Genomic DNA, 18,204 nt, shown 5'->3' with positions numbered 1-18,204 from the left:
CAACAGTTCCAAAGGCTGCATCCAGCAGTTGAAGGTAAGTTTCAGGGGTAGCTTCAGGACTTAGCCTTTTAACAATATCTGCTGCAGGGGAGAGCAAGCTTTCAACCATTTTCCGAGACTTCCGAAGATTGGACAGAGTGGGATCTTTCCTGAGAAGCTCAGCATGTGATCGCCATGTGTCGTAGTCGGTCTCATTACTGGGTCTTGGGGTTTTTCCTGAAAATGGGTGGAGCTTGATGGGAAAATGTGGATATGTGTTACAGTCACTTTTCCTTACAATGTGTTCAACGATGACCTTTTGAACTTCAGGTGGATGCAGGTCACTCTCCCTGATGGGTAGATTTTGCCTCAGGATGGTAGGTGGCTTTGGTTTGGGGCAATCCTGACCGGAATCTGTTAAGGAGGGACTTCTGAACATCCGGTGCTCTGAGGTTTCAACTGTTTCAAGAGATGTGTCGAACGGTTTGGCTACAGATGCCTCATCAATGCTGTCTGTTCCAATTGCCTCACTGATCTCTGACATCATGTCTCTCAGCACTTCTTCGTAGTCTTTCCCACTTAATTTTGCCAATTTCTTTATCTCATTGAGGTAGGTTTTGGTAACATTGCAGCCAACCTTCGTAGTGTAAATGCTAGCCAAAGCTTGAACGAGATACCTGACACTTGGGTTCTCTTTGAGTTCATGTGTGTAAGGCAAAAGAGAAGATAAGGCTTCAATGGCGGCACCATCTTGATATTCAATAATCAGGTTTTTATAAAACTCTGATTCAGCATCAGTTACTGAAACAAGCCTAAAAGAACCAAATTTCTTCAGAAAGTCTATAATCTCCTCATCTTCTGGCGATTCAAGCAACCCACTCACAATCACTGCATTAGGGACTTTGATACCTGAGTTAGCTATGAACTCCATCTTTGGCAATGACAAACAACTTTTAAACAACTTTTTTTTCATACAATTCCCCAAACTTGAGATATGTTTCACTGCTGACACTTAACTAGGCTCCTGGCTGGCTCGCCACTTTTGTAACAGGTATTACAATTAAACAACATGAGATATGCATTAAATTATTGTCTCGACGACTTTGGACCAGTATCAGAAAGTTCTAGGTAAGACTATGGAGCCTTGAAAGGATCAGCAGAGAAGGAACCACACAATGATAGAATAGATGTGATTTGAGTAGAAACTGTATTGAAAGTTGTAAAGTTTACAAACCCTGCCTGTCTAAAGCCGGCTTCCTACAGTGCACAAACGCACATTAAAGGGCCCAAAAATAAAATCAAAACAACATCCTCTTTAAGGAAATTCTCCAAAGAGTTTCAATTAAAGAGCTTCCGCTCCCGTTGCTCAGTCCACTTCTCTTTAGAAAGAGAAATTAGAGTTCCTTGTGTGTGTGTGTGTGTGTGTGTGTGTGTGTGTGTGTGTGTGTGTGTGTGTGTGTGTGTTTCTGTCCATTGGTTCGAACACTACCCGGGTAGATTTTTAAAGTGTTAGTCTTATCTGTATCAAGGAAGGTAGTAATAGTCCTGAGGTTCGCTGAAGATGGATCCCACGGCTGGCCACACCGCACTCGGGTCCGTCGACAGTCACTCTCTCGGGATTGGCTCGCCACTGAACCCACAGGGTTCAGATCTCAAATGATCCAGTCCTGGTCAAAAACCAATCGGAGCTCGTGGTGAGATAGCTCGTCCAGCTGACGCAGCTTCCCACGGCCGTATTTCACAGATCTCAGATCCAGGATCTTTCAGCTAATTTGGCAGTTGCCTCGTGAGTAGCGGTTGCCTCGTGAGTAATGGCTTCCACAACAGGAAATGTTGACTAACAGAAAGTCATCTCAAGGCATACTCGCCTCCTAGCGGCAGGGAGGGAAAATTACACCTCCAACCTTATGCAGCAGCACAACCCACAAATCTGATGTGGGTTACATGTACTTTTCATGACTATATATATAACACAGTGAGAAATGATTTACTGTGCAAGCTGAAAAACTGAGCCTCTTTTGCAGAACGTCTGCAAAAAGCGACTTTGAGTTAGGAATTATAATTAAGGAGATTGAAAGTGTGGGTTACAGAGGTGCTATAAATAATGGCACACAAAGACAAAGTCTGCCCTTCTGAACAAAGATTCGTTGTTTGTTACCTTTGTTCCACTCATACCTTTTAGAGGGCCTCAGAAAAACAGCCTATATAGATGTTTGTCCTTTTGTAGATTAAGGACTGTTGCTATTGAACAAGAAAGGTAAGAAGAAGCCACCACTTACAGCAGAATCTACAGAAATCCTTACATTTTCCTCAAATCTGTGTTCATGTTTCCTTTATGAAACTTCCGTGTGGTCCTCAACATTTCAGGAAAGATGTACTGTCGACAAAACTTCAGCTTTTTTGGGGGAAAAAATGCCCCCTGTGCCATGTGTGAAGCAGAAAAGGCACTACAGACTTGAATCTTAGTGATGCATGGTGGAGGGAGCATTGTGGTTCAGTGCTGCCTCAGGGCAGCCCTGAAACTGCAGAAAGTGTCCCAAAGCACACAAGTAAATCCACAAACAATAGCAAAAAAAGTTTGGGATGCTCAAGTCAACAAAACTGCCCTTAACACATCTGTGAAGCAGTGCATGACCTGCAGAGGGCAGGTCACTCAAGACAGCCTATAATATTGATGTACATTTCTTGTAGCTGCTTACAAGATGGAGGCTGTTGCCGTTTAAAAAAAGAAGAAGAAAAAAGGTCTGCAAAAGATGAGTCTCCAAGTTACAAAATTATTCAAGGGATTGTTGCTTTTTCCAGCAAGTTCTGTTCTTTAAGTGTGACTTGGCTCTCATTCAGACTGAATTTCATCACTAACGAGTGCAAAAATCCAGATTATTTCAAAAGGCTCAAAAATTTCTTCTGGCAACTTTAAAATCACATTAATCAATGTCAAGTTTAGAGAATTGATTATTATTGCAATCATCTTTTACAACTGAACTCAGACGACACTGAAACACAGACGTTAGCTCTATTAACCCTTTCTAGCCCAAAGCCTTTTAATTTTTCTCATCTCCATTTTCGTTGTACTAGAGTAATTAAAGAGGGATAAAACAATGCGTCCACTGCCCTGATATTACTAAAGCTGTTATTCCTGAACATTATACCTAAATGGCCAGTGTGGTTATCTAAGGTATATACTCTCCCTGGTCACTTCACAAGTAGACCTTGTGAGTATTAAGGTTTCATCAACCTTCGTCTTCAGAGCTGTTTTAATTCTTCGTGGCACAGATTCAACAAGGTGTTGCAAACATTCCTCAGGGATTTTGATCCAAACTGACATGGCAGCATCATACGGTTGCTGCGGATTTCTCAGCGGCACATCCATGATCAGATCATTCCACCACATTCCAGACGTGCTCTACTGGACTGAGATCTAGAAACTGTGGAGGTCATTTGAGTACTTGATACAACTTCACCGATATGCTTAAGAAACCAATTAAGATGATTTGAATTTTGTGATATAGTGAGTTTTCCTGCTGGAGGCAGCCATTAGAAGATGAGTACACTGGTCATATACAGGGATGGACATAATCAGAGACAATACTCAGGTAAGCTGTGGTCTTTAAATGATGCTCAGTTGGTGCATCGGGGCCCAGAGAGTGCCAAGAAAATATGCTCTGCACCATTACACCGCCAGCAGCAGCCTGAACTGCTGATACAAGTTAGACTGAATCTATGCTTTCATGTTTACGATCCTGGAAGTCCAGTTCTGATGAATCTATGCGAGCTGTAGCCACAGTTTCCTCTTCTTAGCCGACACTGTAGGCCGGGGTAGTCTTCCACTGCAGTAGCCCATCTGCTTCAAGCTTCAGCATGTTGTGCATTGAGAGACTTGCAACAAGTGGTTATTTGAGCTACTGTTTTTCTTCGCATCAGCTTGAAGCAGTCTGGCTGTTCTCCTCTGACCTTTGGCATCAATAAGGCGTTTTTGCCGAGAGAACGGCTACACACAGAATATTTTCTATTTTTTGGACTACTCCCTGTAAAGTCAAGAGATGGTTGTGTGGGAAAAGTTTCAAAAATGCTCAGACCCGGTCGTTTGGCACCAGCCATGCTAAATTCAGAATCGCCTTTGTTCCCCATTCTGACGCTCAATTTGAAGTTCAGCAGGTTGACTTGAATGCATCTTCATGCCTGAATGCTTTGAGTTGTTGACGTGTGATTGGCTGTAATGAACAATAGTTGAGTGTACCAGTGAAAAACAGGTATGTCATCGATGAACACAGGAAGTGTTCATCAGTGAATCCTAACTATGAACAGGTAACTAGTTTGTTAAAGTTTAAAATAGTAATTTGAATATTTGGTCCTAATGGACTAATAAGGAACCCTCTGAGCTTAGACTAAACTTTAATGTTTTTAACCCTTAAACACCTACTATGTCATATTTGATACAAGTTTTTGAGACCTCTACATAATCAGTGTTTTTCTTTCCGACAAATCAAAAAAAAAAAAATTTGTTAAATACATTTTTAAGCAATAAACAAAAAATAACATTAAAAACTCAGATGTGCCAAATATGATGCATATATGCAAATTCAGAATGCAAATTAATATTCAAGGAATTTAAAAAAAAAAACTGTCAGAAGGCTCAATAACCACTCCATTTTAAAAAAAAAAAAATCTAAATTTTCTGGCAATTATGTCACGTTTCAGGCTTTAAAGGGTCAGCCAGTTTCAAAACCAAACCAAACAAAAACTATTAATTCACTCTATTTTGTTAGTTTATGTGAGATAATATATATATATATATATATTTTATGTATTTCTGCTATTAGAACCACTATTGTCCTGATTAATGCCTGGCACCGTAAAATGTAATTAAATACTGATGATGCAAATTAAGTTGACCAAACATCTATAGTTTCTGATGATAAATATATGACTTGACTGAGTAATCGCTGTTGTGTCATTTTAAAGCGATATCACGGATAACAGCGCAAGCGAAGCAGGGGTCACGGATATATTTTGACTGAGTGTTTAAGAGGTTGATGGAGTCACTTATGAACGCTGCTGTAGGTTTTTCTCTGCCTCCCGAACCAATAATGAAAAACAACACTTGCAAGCCGAACCTTTCTGCAAGGCACTTCACAACACTTCAGTGATGCCTACATGTCAACAGCTTTCACTCAGCGGGAATAATGTCAGTTCTAATGGAACAGTGGCTTGTCGAACCCCGTTTCCTGTTTTGGTTAAACGCACCTATAGGTCGGGCTCCTCTCGCTCCGGGTGACAGGTGTGTCACAGCGGCGTGGCGGGAACCCGGTGATCCCAAATGACAGAATGAATGACCGGTTAGTCAGCTCGCCGTCTGACTCACCGGGCGAGAGAATGAGAGCTCACTCACCGTCACGCTGACTGCATCTTATAAATGTGGCTCTGTTCTCAAAAGATGAAAAGGGTGGATGTGTCACTCTCAGTTTACACAGAGATACACACGGAGATGCTCAGACTTACAGAGACACCCCGGCACCCGAGATGTAGATTAGACATGGTATGTTTATTACCCTGTGAGCCACAGAAGAAACCAGCGCCGAGACCTCCCTTCATTCGTCTGTCAGTAAAGGCACAATAGGACAGTCACACTTTCTTTGATGCAGCACTCTGGAATGTTAATCACCACAGAAACCCATTATCTTCACATCCTCTCGGTCCCTCCCTCCATTTGTCTTCTTCTTCTTTTTAAAACCTGACAAACTCCATGCTCGTTACTAGAAAGTACCATTGTTTCATTGAGCGCACATGTAGAGGGAGACAGAGACATGAGGCAGAGGAGATAAGAGGAGAGGCAGCAGAGAGGGAAGGCCTGCCTGCCTGACTGCTGACATAAATTGGGGATCGTAAAAAGTGTCGTCCCGGAATTAATCTGCGAAGAATGAATAAAGTGAAGTACCTCAGGGAGAGGTGTGCGTGTACGTGTGTATGTGCATAGGAGCAGGGAGTTATTCTTGAATCCATAATGGAGACAACAATGGAGAGAAGGAAACACGAAAAACACGACTCCTAAAATCATTCATAAAGCTTGATGATCTAGATTCACGAGGATGTTATTCGTCCATTCGCACATATGCAAACGCACAACAGAGATCTATTCTCAACACGTGGGATTGTTGTGCCTCAGCTGTGACATACTCCTCGCCCGTCTTTCTGCTGCAATGCCTACAGGAAGTGCCACATACATCATGAATTTTATGCATAAGGCTGAATGTCAACACTGATGCATAATTTTTGCAGTAAAATGCTAAATGTCACCAAACACCAGGCTCTGTTTCGACTGATGGCGGGGCTCGTTTTACCAGCGGACGTGCTCGCAGCCACCAGTCGCCACGCCAGCCGTCACACCAGGACTGAAAGGCTACAACTGTACTTTGCGCAGTTGTGGCAGCAGCGGAAGAGCAGGCGACAAGGGAGATTGGGGGACAAGGAGGGTAATGAAAGCAGATTCGAAGGAAAAGGAAGATAGACAAGAGGATTTTTTTTTCCTCCACATTTTTACTACTTCTTTTTTTTAAACAAGCAAATGAAGTGGAAAATGAGGAACAATATCAAACTCTTACACATGATTAAATTTCTTAAAGCATAATTTTACCCTTAAGCAACTTGAAGGCTTTAAAACTTCCTGCCTGACATTTCGTTTATCTTGTCCCTCCTCTGAATTCCAGGCACGTGAGGAATATCGAACTTGGCATGTCTGGAGACTTCTGAATCTCCACTCACATTTGAAATAAACTTCGAAGAGTCAGAACAATGTTTGGCTGCACAACATGAGTTTCGAATGACTGACCCACTGGTGGGCAACAAAGTTCAGCGCATTAAGTATTAAAGGCTCCAGGAGTTGCAGTGCTTTCTAACCAGCGAGATAGTTTTGGGTTTATCTGGCCACATTCTGCAATAACCCTCTTGGGTTTCTTTGGCCATCAACATCTACACCAGATATTAACATTAGAGTTTCTATATAATTACATGCAGTTCATTACATTTGTTTTAATGCTTTGTATTTATAAGCAGTTTCGCTTTGCCCATGCAGCCCACATGCACACCATCAATCTCAGTATGCAAATTATGAAACTGTTTGGTGTACTTGCTGACAAACTTGGCAAGTCCCAGGTCGAGGGAAGCATAATTATTTCCTCAATAAACTCTTGTCAGGAAAGATGTTATAGCTAGAGCTGAAATGTGTTTAAAGCAGGGCTAGACGACATGAGTTTGGCATCACTGGACAAAAAACGGAAAAGAAAAAAAAAAATCCATAATAGCATTTGAGTATATTGTAATTAGTCTGAGAGATAACTTTACTCCTACATGTCTAAAAATCTAGGGCTTGATTGGAGACTTTGGCCAGTTAGTTCTTTTGAGATCTAAACAGGTGGATCTTGTTATGAAAAGGGGAGGGAAGGAAAAAATTTTGTCATACGCACCAAAGTGGGTTCCTTTGATAGGACAAAACAGAGAGGAGAGAGCTGAACGAGGTGTCTGTACAATTCAAATGAAATCTGTAAACTCTTTGCCTGCAGGACTAAATTACTGGGAGGAGGTGGACTTTGGACACAGCTTGCCTTTCACACCCAGCTGATTCTGATCATCATCTCCAGATGGGGTCTGATATTTTTTCTTCTTTTTTTGGAAAATAAATAAATAAATAAAATAAAATAAAAAAAATCACATGGCTGTCTCCATGCATTTCCTTCTTGCGCTGACAGATGCTGAGATATCCAGTTTGTTCATTTTAGGTGTGAATTGTACATGAAAATTGCATTCAGATACTCAGCTATCTTTGAAGATTCATCGCCCTGGTGCTCTGGGAAATACACAGCTATAAACAGTTTTTATAGGTACTGCATATTTAACAGGTTACACTTAAAAACATGCTCGAATAAAAAGCTATCTGCATGGCTGGATATCAGAAAGGGTAAGCAAAAAATGAAAAGACACTTGAAAATGATCAGTTGACCCCTCAACAATTTCTAATACATCATTCATCATTCTTACCTACTTTATACTCATTACAGCCAAAGGCAAAGGAAAATAAACACACACAGAGAGAATTTGAGGACAGAAGGAAGGAGAGGACACTGTGAGAATAAGTAGCCAGTGAAGCAGTTATACAGCTTAAAGTCTTCCTTCAAGGCAGGAGACCACCAGCTGAGCTCCTCAAATGAAAAACTAGACTATTAATATGTATGCAGTGAGCTGGCATTGAGTATTTAAAAAAAACAAACAAACAAACAACCACATTCACCGGGACAGACGGGAAAAAGGAGGAATGTCACATATGCATAGTCACGTGCACAGCACCAGGTAGTTACAGAGAAATGTGATATTCTTTACTTTTAAAGCGCAAAGTCTTTGCTTTTGACCTTTAAGGTTGAAGGGCTGAGTAATAAGAAGAGGGGCAACTCGGCCGGGCCTGCCAGAGAGGCTGCTGAATGAAAGATAAAGACAAAGGGATGGGTGAGAGCCGCAGAGACGGGGAAAGTAAGAAAGCAGGAATGTGAAGGCACCGTCATCTCATGTCACTCTCCCCGCTCAGCTAGCCCCAGCTGCTGTTCCCCCTCCTTTTCTTGACCATTGTCACTCATGCTTCCAATCACCCCGAACCACTTGTGCTGCCATCCAATCCCTTCGCTTGCTCTCTCCTTCCTTTTCTTTCCCTCCTTTTCTTCATCCACACAAATGAGTCAGTGAAACAGGTCAAGTGTTACAAAATTTCCCCTGCAGCTCAACCTGCCTAATACAAGGCCTGGCTCATTGCACCAAAACAAGTAATACGCTGCCTACTCACTGAGAGGGGGGGCTCACACATACACAGAGGGATACCACCAACACACAGCGAATATAGGCTCATGCATATGCAACTATTATCCACATGTACGCCAACTCGCACCACTAAACATCAAATTCATCTTCTATAGCAATATTTACCATTTTCACACTACTGTTTGAGTCAAATTTCCGCTGCTTATGATCAACAAAGACTTTCGGAGTCTGCACGGAAAGGAAAGCAACACATGAGACACCAAAAGATGTTTCTTCGAAATAAGAAATCATTACGTATCATACGGAGCGCTCAGATGACTGCATTTGCAAAAGTATTTTCTTGGCCCAGCTTCGAAGTTTAGTTTTTGTTTTATTTTAAGTTCTTTCTTTTTGCACTGCTTGTTGCTAAACGAAGCAAAATGACAATAATGTCTTGGTGTTTTGCAAAACGCAAATTTCTTACACCTCACAGACCAGCAAGAAACAATCTACAGATAAAACAGAAAAGATAAAAAAAAAGTGGTTGTGGTTATATGAATAAGACCGCAAATACTGCAGTAAATATGCCACAGAAAACCTTCTAGAAGCCATATTTGTGCTGCTGCAGCCTTACTACCTTTGCCACCCATCAACCCTAATGAATAGCAATTGGGAGAAGAAAACCCTGAAGCACTTGAGTAAAAGTAGTATTAACAGAGAGACAGCAAAGTACGGGGCCTTAAAATAGGACAAATCACTAGAAGAAGAAAAAAACTTAAGTTAACACACAGACACACACCTACACTTACCCTTTAACTGTGCCAGACACACACCATGACAAACCAGGTGCTTGACAGCGTACGCAACTGTGTTTGCTCTGCAGGCAGGAGTGTGTCATGATACTATAATGCAACAGCTCCATATATCAGGGGACCTATGGAGGATAAACGACCTGCGAGCAGTACCTGGAGAGTGTGTGTGTAATATACAGATAAATAACTGGGAAATGGAAACTATAGGATGATACACAGTCTCCAGAAAAGAGTGTAAACCCAAGTGCTAACACAAGACGATAAGCAGACCAGAAGCACGGAGATTGGACCACAGCAAGCACTTGTTTATAAGAGTTTGCCTGAATCCACTGGGAATGGTTGTCATTTGGGAGGGTAATGACTTAGGAAAACTGAAATGTACTGGAACATAAATTAATCAAAAATGTGAGCCTTGCATTCTTGCACCCTCTGAGTGCTCTGTGCCGTCTTTTTTTTGCCATTTATACCCTGTTGTTACCTCACAACAAAAGGAGTTCCAGCTCTTAGACACAGTGAACAGACCATAATTCTCAGCGGTTGTTTCCATTTGCCGCTTGGGTTAAATCAGAGGTGTGAGGCTGCGATGAACCTGTTATTACTGTCAAGGTGGCAAAGATCATATCCATGTTTATGTGAGCGATAATCGACTTGTGTTTATAAACATTTCACGTACAGCCCCCGAGATGCCAAACGCCAAATTTGAATAACATTTAATTTCCTTCGGAGATAAGACCCTTTGTCCATTCAGGACCATTTTATTCCATCACTGCCCTAAGCTGACAGTTAAACGGACAACGGAGGGCGCAGCGGCGCTGTGCTTCGCATGGCAATGCTGAGCTATTTTCCAAACTCCGATGCTTTCTCCCTCTCGCTTGCTCGCATTAGACATTAAAGTGTACTTTAGCAGTGAGTCAGAGCTGTTACCCATGATGCCTTGGCTGTGGGGTTGAGTGACAAGCCATGTAGTTGAAATCACTGAGGACTCTAGAGTAGAGGACAAGTTAACAAGGGGCCAAAGATATACAGGAGAACCCCTAGCAGGTGCTGTAGTGTGGTCAGAGATCGTCATACTGGCTCACACACACACCCACATCCCCACACTCACAAGTGAAAAGGCCTTTTCTTTTTATAATGCCAACTCTCAGCTCAACCGCAAGTGATGGGAGATGTGTTGGAAATGAGAAAAGGGGAAGTGGAGTTTTACACCCCGTTGTGAGAGAGCTCGAGAGCGCGTACACACACACACACACACACACACACACACACACACACACACACACACACACACACACACACACACACACACACACACACACACACACACACACACACACACACACACACACACACCCGTCTGGTGTGGACTAAAAGCGAGGTACGTTTAGTCCACAGCAGACGATGAGGAGATAGGAGTGCAGGAGAAGAGGATGAGGCAGAAGAAGTGATTACAGGAAAAGGAGATGTCTCGATAAGATGACATACACATGAATGAGGTGTCAATCTGTAGTTATAAAAGAGGAGCCGACACATGCACATGAGCACACACGAGCACACGCTTAGTTTTGTTAAGGTCTGACAGCGCTGTCTTTGGTATGTATTTTACAAAGAAAGCAGAAAAGACTTGAACCCTACAGGGGAACTAGCCAGCGCAGATAACATCACTCTGGACTGCTGATGAAGGCTCACAGTCTAGTCCACTCTATCACTTCACAATACTGTATGTATGAACAGACCTGTATATACACAGCATACAACCCACAAAGCCAACGGAAAAAAAAAAAGCATAGTAGGGATTTTCACAACAACCATTTCTCCCAAAAAACACTCAATGGCGATTATTCTGACTATGAAACACTTCAAGGGGACACAGCATGAACATTCATCGCCTGTCAGCCCTGAAAAAAACATTTACAGTACACACCCACGCTGAAAAAAAACCCTACATATATTTGCATGCATGTTCTTCACCACCAGGCAGACCCACATCTGCACAGCAGTTACACATATAAGTGAACAAGAAAGCAAACACACGGCATTTACTGTGGACTTGGTTGTCCCAGAAGAATATCTCATGTCCCCAAGACCAAATATTTACAGACTTACTTCATTTTTTATCTCCATTCTCATCTTGCATTCTGTATGTTTGTATTAGAGTGTGCAAAGACGTGCATGTGCCAGTGCGTGCATGTACTTTGTAGGAGCTGCCTGTTGAGACGGTGAATTAAACAGAAAGTGCATTTGATCTGCAAAACACTCCAGGGCAAGCAAACACACACACACACACACACACACACACACACACTTGCATACAGCATCAAAATCATTTCCGTCACAGAATCTATTCTTAGGAGCAGCAACAAACCATTCTTTCCCTGATATAAATCGCTCTTATTCATCCCCGCATAGTCATGCACACACACACCGACACGTGCACACTCACTTCGCTCAAAGCTACGCTCCCTGGTGGTCATACCACATTCACATAATGTTCTTTGTTTTTATTTTCTAGAACAGGATTTGTTCCAGGTAAGTCACAGCATGAAGACCTTTTGGGGCTTATTTAACTCGTGAACATGCATGCACAACACACGCCGGAGCTTTTGTCTGTGGTGGTGGCTGTTTGTGCAGGTGTTTTGAGGTCAGCGGCGCTCTCTGAACGTCTAAGCTTCGTATTCCATGTCTCTCTCCCTCTCTTCATTGCGTCCTCAGATAGATGCATCCACACCCCAGCACACACAATCTGAACAGTAAGAAGTTAAATCAACACAGCTGCAACAACTTAGCCCTGATCAGCCTCCACCCTTCACTTGGCCATCTCCACTACATCTTTAATCAAGCTACTCCTCCCTCTCTGTTCTGCCTTTTGCCCTCTTGCTCTCTCGATCCTCTGACTCCATCCTCCTTTCTTCTCTTCTCCCGCTTTACTCAATCTTGCATTAGTCACTGTTAAATTTATATACCTGCTAGCTCTTTGGAGCTTCTGGCAGTGCACAGGGCTTCAGATCTCACTCCTCCACCTCCTATTTGCTCTCCTCACAACATCATGCTCGTTTTGCTCTCTATCCATACTGCCACATCTCACTCCCCCTCTCCTTGCCCTTCTCTGCCCTCCCAGCGTTTGCGCGTGCATGCTCCACCCTTAGGGAGAATCGTGTGCCCAGCAATGCAGCGCAACTGCCCAGTTACCTCCAGCTGCGTCAGCACGGGACAGAAAGCGTAAACGCCAGGGGCCTACGAGGGAAACAGGAGCATTCATCTCCCCCCGTCTGTCTGCCTGGATTTTTATAAGTGTGTGTCTGTACGTATGCATACAGTAGACACACATGTGAACACAACTGCATGACCAGGAGCCAGAAGATCGGATGTTATCATTTACCGCTTGTGGAAGAGGAACGATATGATTTCCAATTTCCTGTTATTTACAAACGTGGCTCCCTGTGCGCTCTGCTTTCACCTTGCGTGACATGATAATATTCTTTTAGAGGAAATACTACATTTGCCATTCAGGTGCTTTTAAAGCACCCCTTCTGGCTTGAAACATTCATTACTACAGCAATGAAGGTTATACCTTGAGACATTTTTATTTAAGTTGATGGAAAACGCATTTTTACTTCAAACTGCAATTTTCTTGACTTTTTAAGTATCAAATAAACAGCTGTTTCTGGTGTGAATAGTGAATAAGTGCTCGCTGCCTGATCCAAAACAAACTCAACTAAAGTAAGATGCCAACGAGATTAGATTCCAATCCTTCCCACATAGCAAACATTCCTACCAAAGACACCAGAACCTGTACCACTGAAAAGTACCTAAAGCCAGTTTAGCGTTCACAAACTACAGGTCGGGCAAACAAATTAGTCTCTCCACATAGCGACTCCTAAATTATGAACAAGCCCCGAATTTGTCACAAATGGACTCACACAGTGTGAAATTAAGAACTCCACTTGAGAGATTGTTTTAAAAAATATTGATTCAAATTTCATTGTGATAAAACAAGGGAGCGTGAGAGCAGCCAGTATCAGTAATCTGTGGGTGTGTGTGAAATACTGGAATTCAACAAGTATTACCACGATAGACTGTATATGACTCAGACTTTGTACACTCACTCTAAGAGTTTAAGCACTGAATCAATAATTTCACATCATATCTGGAGATTGTGATGTCAGGACTGAAATATCTCAAAGATTAGTTTGACTGCCTTGACATTTTGCAGATATTCATGGTCCCCAAAGGAGAAAAAAGAAGATCCCGCTGACTTTGGTGAACCTTCTGACTTTTCTGTGCCAGCATGAGGTTCACATTTGGTTTTGAATTACATGTCCTACCAGCGACTGAAAAGGTTCTCATTAAATTTGGAAATAGAAATGGACTGGCATTTGAGACTACAAGCCACATTTGACCACACTTTATTCTCATGCTGTAAGCACTTTATCTACCTCACGTCCAGGGATGATTTAGACTCATCAGTTAACCTAATGTGCATGTTTTTGTTCTGTGGGAGGAAGCCAGATCAGCCACATGAAAGGCAGAGGAAACACATGCAAACTCAACACAGAACGGCCTGAGCCAGGGGCTCGAACCAGGACCCTTCTTTCTGTGAGGTAACAGTCGTAACCACTATGGTGGCTGTTGGGTGATAGACAGGAAATGCAAATTTCCAATCAAACTTGACTGCACTTTGCACTAATTAAAAAGAATTATATTATTCTATAGTCACTAGCTAAACCAATCTAGTGCAAATGATTAAATAAATACTAAAGAATGCTAAATAATGGTAATATCATCATCAGCAGCAGCAGCAGCAGCAGCTTCTTATCAAGGCTCCTGCCAGTGATTATTTCCATCCATCTTCTTAACCGCTTCTCCCGTTCAGGGTTGTGGGCTTAGCTGGAATCGATCCCAGATGTTATGGAGGCGATAGAGTGAAACTTGGACAATTTGCCAGGTTATCACAGAGCTAAAACCTACTGATTTTACCATTTTCAATCACTACTTGTAGTATGCAGGACTGTAGGAGGAAGCTGGAGTACCTGGAGAAGGCCCCTGCCAGCTGGAGGGATTCGAACCTAGAACCTTCTTGCTATGAGGCGACAGTGCTAACCACTGTGTTGGCTGTTAGAAGATATAATGGATGAATGACTTGTACCAAATCTATAAAATAGTGGGAACTGAGAAGCAGAGAATCAGCCACCATTGGTTTCCACATCTCCAGTGAAGCTGGATTTAACACGCATGTTGGTCTTGACTTGCTTTTCTCACATCTATTAAAGATTTTATTCAGCAGGTGGGCACTGAAGATTAGCATTATGAATTCAGTACCTGGTCAAATGAGACCACAGCCTCTGCTTCTCTTCCTTAGTTATGCCGCTGAATAATGGCGAGAAAAACATGGAAGCTGACCTTTGGAGACAAAATATCATCACTTCATCCTATTAAATTCTTTGAAAACTTGTCACAATTAGCATGCAAATATCTTCATTTAGAAAATTTGTTTTGTAAGGCCATGCTGACCTTTGACCACTAAACTTTCATCAGTTCATTTTTGCATCCGAGTAAATGTTTGTGGCAAATTTGTAAAAGAACAAAATTCCCCTGAGCTGTTTGAGAGATATCATGTTTACAACAATAGATGGATGTACAGACAGAGAGACGACCTGAAAGCATAATCCATCCTGTCACAGCTATTACTGGTGTGGAAGCATAAGAAGCCAATCACAATATAGCCTGAGGTGAAGTCTTTGACTTTCGCGTTTTGTCAGAAACCCAAAACATATTAAACGTGCTTTTACATCAGACAAAGATAAGCAGCAAATCCCCACAAAGCTGCAGTGTTTGCTTGATAAATAATTGATAATTCTCTGTCAATCAAAAAATCATTAGAGCTCTACTGTACTCATTAACTTTAAGCTCAAAGCGCTGCTTTGCAGAGAACACATAACTGTAGACTCTGTGCTCTTATTGTTCAGTAGGAACACACAGGGAAAGAAAGCATGTGGACAAATTAACAAACTTCAGAAAAAGTAATCCAAACCCAGAGACATTATCGCACTTGTCATCTCTGCCAGAGTTGTACTGCTGCCATCTTCATGTCTTGCTTTCCTCAGGGGGTTTCCCTCCAACAATCTGGTCTTCAGCAAAGAAACGCATGCTTTGGAAATAGATGCTTTGGGTTCAGATGACTGACTTGGCCACTGAAGTACATTCCACGATTTCAACATACAAACTCATTAATTAGATTCATATTTTGGATAATTGTCCTAAAACTGGAGGGTCAGTGAGGAGTAACAGATAGGAGTCAAAACCAGAATGCAGAACCCAAATATTTAGAAAAATCACTCTCAGCTACGAAATAAGCCAGTTAAAGATCTAGTGTTTGCTAGAAACCCTCGACTAACTATAAACACACACACACACACACACACACACACACACACACACACACCTGGAGGTCTACTGATTCACCACAGGCAACAAAGATAAAAAACAGTCACTTTAAAGCTCATAGAAACACAGACCTACTTTCATAATTGAGGTTAGAGGCAGACTTGCTTTAATTCCTGTGAAGGCCCAGGTCACCACATCCATCACTCATACATCGATGCAGCAGGCTTGGCCATTCATCACTCACTCTGGGATTTATTAGTCAAGTCTGGAGCTTGAGGGTGAGAGGCTAAGTGATGAGCATTGTATTAGCCGTTATCAGCACAGAGAGAGAGACCAAAGTTGGTCTGTTTGCTTACACACACACACACACACACACACACACACACACACACACACACACACACACACACACACACACACACACGATCGGAGTGTTTAATCAGAGCTGTGGCTGCCAGAGCTGGAAGTTAAATATACAGCCATGCACAAACATTCATGTGTCAAACAGTACACACCAAAAAAAGAAGAAGAAAAAAAAATCTGATAACACTTAAACACTTTCACACACACAAACATCCTGTGGAAACCCAATCTGTCTGAAACCAGCATAGCACTCAGTGGGCGCCTAACCACCAGAACAGACTTGTTTAGCACGCTGGATGACCAAAGAACACACTTTTTAATACGCACACCCACAATCAACTTGTTGGGAACAGTGCCACTACCAGCCAGCCGAGTTGCCCGGGGGGCACCGCACCATGTCTCATCGTTGAAAGCTAAGGTTGAACGCAGTGGTAGTGCCTGGCGTAGAGCTGTCACTTTGACTCCTGATCCAGGTTATTTGCTCTGAGCGCTAATAGGCCAGGTTCTGCGTTACGGGGTCACTTCAGTCACATGATGGGCATACTTTTTTTTTTTCCTTCATGTGTAACAGCGAGACAAAAACGCATGCACCACACAGGCTTTTATTACTAGCTGTGCCTTAAAAGCCTTGCTGCTGCGTAGTGTTTTACATTCAGCTAGAAAACCAAAGGAGTCAAAGTGTGTAAGTGTGTGTAAGTGTGTATGTGTGTGTGCGTGAGAGAGATAGTGAGCGAGTCTGTCTGTGTAAGTGCTCTCTATCTTGCCAGCCTCAAATCCAAAGCAATTAGAGAGGCCAGATGGTGGGCTGGACTCACAGTAAATAGCTGTGCATTGACAGAAGAAGCCTGCAACAAAAATGAACTGTGACAAGGAGCCAGGATGACACACAGATACATGACGGCATCAAAGCACCAGGCAAACACCGAGAACTCGCTGCCATCACTGCCATATACCAACTGTCACCATCACAGGCACGTTAAAGAGCAGAATTTGCTTGTGTCAGTTTTTGTTTTGTGGGGAAACAGCAGCGCTTTTTAATGTCCAAACTAAATGAGGCAGGTGCATATGCATGCATCAACACACGCACACAGCATATTTAAGCATAAACCTACACACAGTTAAACTTCTGCATGCCCTCTTGTTGAAATTTGACCAAACCTGTTTGGTTTAGGCAGAGCTCAAACAATGCAGCCTTTGAGAGGCGCTCCATTCACCCAGTTTCAGCTTGGCCTGCACATTCCCCAACTGAAAACACAAGCTGCCTCCCTCCAGGAAAACCACTGAAGCTACATGCCCACATTCCTGCTCTCTACCCTTTTCTCTATGCTTGTACAGCTTTTACATGAGAACTGTTGAAACTCTGCTGAATATAATAGTATTCCTGCACTCTGAAATAGGAATGCATCAGTGCTTTCATTATCTCCAGGCACCGGTGAAACACCTAATAGAAAAATGTGCCCTTTAAACAACTACAGCATCTGCTACCTAGCCATTACTAAGGCAGCAAGTTTACTTCTGCCAGCCAAGTCACATATACAAAACAGAACGGGAGGAGGTGGAGCTCAGGACAATTATAAACCACGAAATGGCATCTCCTGTTCCTGCGCTCATTTTCCCATAAGCCTGTTATCACACTTCTGTTGACACACACTCACAGATTTATCAAAAGTGAAATGAGACAAGCAGCCAGACCAGGAAATGAGAGTGTGGGGAAGGGGAGAAAAAGCAGGGGTGTGTCTGAGATCTGAAGGATGGGTGACAAGAGACCGAGAAGCTACTTCATATCCTGATCAATTAATCTATAAATTTAATCAGTGTGAATCAATGACTGGCGTTTCTATTCAATCTGGGTGCTCAGTCATCCAGCTAACCTCAAGTGTCAAAGAGACAT

At 42.5% G+C, this 18,204-nt stretch overlaps 1 protein-coding gene across 1 annotated transcript in view; it reads right to left on the bottom strand.

Annotated features, from left to right (window-relative positions):
* Positions 1–18,204, bottom strand: part of LOC308405867 (nectin-2) — a 94,786-nt gene that overhangs the window by 24,675 nt on the left and 51,907 nt on the right. The window lies entirely within an intron of this gene.

This window comes from Rhamphochromis sp. 'chilingali' (assembly GCF_963969265.1).
Source record: "Rhamphochromis sp. 'chilingali' genome assembly, chromosome: 11".
Taxonomy (NCBI): Eukaryota; Metazoa; Chordata; class Actinopteri; order Cichliformes; family Cichlidae; genus Rhamphochromis; species Rhamphochromis sp. 'chilingali'.
The sequence above is the reverse complement of the archived record's forward strand: the minus strand, read 5'-3'. Positions and strand labels throughout refer to the sequence as shown.